Here is a 3,152-nt window from a genome sequence, read left to right as displayed (position 1 = left end):
AAAAGTACTTATATTTACCAATTTTTAAGATTTTATAAATTTAGATTAAAACAACAAATCAAAAACATCAATGTTGGAAAAAAAATTTAATGTTGAGTTATCCTGTAGACAAATGTTGACGATAAAATATTTTAAGTTATAGCTTTGCAAATCAATATATTTCAGTACAACTCCCTAAACTAGATTATAAGGTCAAAATGATCGAAAAAATATTGTAAAACTTTTATAATTTAGCAAAATAACAAATATAGCCACAAAATAACGCTGCATATACCATGAGATCAATTTATGACTCACGATTAGCAATCTAGAAACCTCATTCCATATAAATAAGTAATAACAAAACAAATGACGCTTAATATAAAAAAGACCTTAATGGAAACAGTCGCGATTTTGAAATTAAAGGAGGTGCTCAGACGCTCTATAAAGAATGGATTAGAGAGTTTTTCCTCACAAAATCGTATCAGATTAACGAGATTATTGATAATCATCATTGCACCTCATCCATTTTTTTCGAGATCAACATTAAAGCAAACAAAAAACTGGAATGGAATTAAAAACAGATGTTTTTATAAAATTAACTAATTCCAATATCGAATCAAAAACAAATTAATAACTATAATTGAATTAAAACAGATGATCTTATATAATTAACCAAACGATAAACATAAATGACCTCAATGAGATTTGCAGGATGCATATGCGTTATATGGTGAGAAATTAGGTTGCGGAAAGAGGCAGCTGAGACTGCTGTATTTGCTAGGGTTTAACAATTGTTTGGTTTATATAGACTGTTGGAGGCCTGGGAAACGGGTTTGGGCTTTCGATGGTGGGCCTATACGAGTAACAATTGTTCGGTTTATATAGACTGCTAGAGGCCTTGGAAACGGGTTTGGGCTTTCGATGTTGGCCTATACGAGTATTTCTTTGATCTTTGACTGTAGAGTAAACAAATACGACGTAGTTATTCGTTATTATTGGGTAAATAACATAAATTAGGGTTTTTGTTAACGAACAAAATTTTATAAGTGTACAATAGGTATATATATATATATATAGTAGGTTAACATTGATCATATCTAAACATGCAATTCTAGTTTGTAAGTATAAATATGTAAAAACATATTTTCTTTTTATTCTCCACATATTTTGATTGTATTGGCAGTATCCCTGGGAAACGTGTAACAAGAAAGCAAAATACATTTGCAGAAAAAGATATGTGACTCGAAATATTATTGTAGTTTCTGATGATTTTAATGTGTTTTATATTTATTTAGGAGGGATGAACTCTAGGGGAATAAAGTCTAAGTATACATATTCAAAAAGTCATTTCAATTTTCAACCCTTATAATAGGTAATGATGCCATGTAGGACGGTGTTTGGTGATTAAGATGTCTAATTAGTGCTTCGGTGGCAGCTAACTAAGCGCCACTATAGCACCCTTGGTCCCCGAGGCTTGCCACATAGGCACATGGCTCCATTATAAAAAGACAATGAATCCTAAATAAGATATATTGGCATACATTATTACCTGAATCGATTTTCTCCCACAAACTCTCTTGTTACTCTCATTTTCCCTTGTTTAAAATCTCAATTCTAATCGAAAATGTCTGGCTCTGAAACTAAATAATCATATGGGGACTTCCATGAGTCTGGTTTAGAGATTTCAATTGACTTGAGTTGTTAGCCTTGGGAACTCAAGTTGGACTGTAGCTAGCAACAATGAAGGTGCAACTTAGTTCTATGAAGAAGAAATCGAAGGTGGTGATAATGATTGGCATGGTTGAATTGTTTATGGTTTTGGGTTTGGTTAGATGTAGAGATGTGAGTCAATGTTGGCGAAATTAGTGTTTTTTGGTGTCATGGTTATTTAGTGATTTCTCCATCACCTTTAAATCAAATAGTATGTAGGTTTTGTTAAGGCTTGTTTTACTCAGATGGTATTTCTTGGGTAATTGTTGTATTTTTTAGGGGTATCTATCTATAACTTAGGTGATTAGCCATGAGATGAACGGCTTACCCCTTCATTTTGTCTATTATGGCTACTTTAACATACTATTTTAACACACAAAGATCTACTTTAATCTCTGAAAATACTAAAGTTAAGCGACCTTTAAAAAAATGATAAGTTTGTATGGCTAAAGTGCCATTTTCCCTTGTTTTAAATAAACAATTTCAAGTAAAGCATCAGCTTTAACCATACCTATAATCCTATAAAAACATTAACCTTAACAATATATCTAATCCAAGTAAAATAAATACAAAACAACTACTCGGGAATGTCTATTGGCTCATCTCTATTTCTATATTCATTGTTTATCGTGTCTTCTAACTCTAATATAAATAAAAAAAATAAAACAAAATAGGAGGTTAGTACATAATTAAGCATTTGGTGTAACATCCCGGGTTTCAGGTATTTTCAAATCCTTCCCTTGGTTTTAATTTTTGTCATTTTTGTCCTTTGATTGTAAAGATAAAGCCCTAAGAAGCGCTAGAGGCAAAATGGTAATTTTGGGAGCATGAGGTGTACGTTGAGCGTACATGTGAGTACCCTAAGCGTACTAGGGCGCGCCCTAGTACGCTGGGTGTACTTATCTCTGAGGGAACCCCTAATTTTTAAGGTTTATGGGTATTTAAGCACCTTTATGGATCATTTAGCCTCATCCTTTCAGCCTCCAAGCCCTTGAGTCGTGTAACAGCGCGGAATTTCAGGTATTGTTATAATATGGTTTTTGGGGTGTTTTTAGGAGGGGACTCGGCGAGTTGGAGCCAGACTCGCCGAGTAGGACCACAGACTGGGTCGCGGGTTCGCGACTGGACTCGACGAGTCCATTATGGACTCGGCGAGTCTGCGCTGTTCAGCGGAAACCCTAGCCGTTCGATTTTGGAACGTATATAACGGACTTATAGGCCGTCATTGTCCGTCTTTAGCGACTGAGAAGAACCCTAAATCGGTTGTGGGCATCTAGAGCAAGGATTGAAGGCCATTGGTGATCTTGAAGAAGTTATTGTGCAAGGAAGAGAAGGGTTTGGCTAAAGGAACAGCAAGGGAATCAAGTTCTGAGGATTGGGGACACAGAGAGTGCATTATTCAGGTAATATTTCGGATCATATTCTGCTATGTTGATGTGTGCATGGATTTAGGGTTTATG

General features: G+C 34.9%; 1 non-coding gene across 1 annotated transcript; it reads right to left on the bottom strand.

The window, feature by feature from the left end:
* Window positions 1-410: 410 nt before the first annotated feature.
* Window positions 411-498, bottom strand: LOC145018899 (small nucleolar RNA U30). Its single transcript, XR_013667260.1, has one exon. It is a non-coding gene; the product is annotated as a small nucleolar RNA U30 (small nucleolar RNA).
* Between the last annotated feature and the right edge of the window lie 2,654 nt (window positions 499-3,152).

Source organism: Lactuca saligna, chromosome 9 (genome assembly GCF_052625555.1).
Source record: "Lactuca saligna cultivar CGN05327 chromosome 9, ASM5262555v1, whole genome shotgun sequence".
NCBI lineage: Eukaryota > Viridiplantae > Streptophyta > Magnoliopsida > Asterales > Asteraceae > Lactuca > Lactuca saligna.
This window is presented reverse-complemented; position numbering and strand designations above follow the sequence as displayed.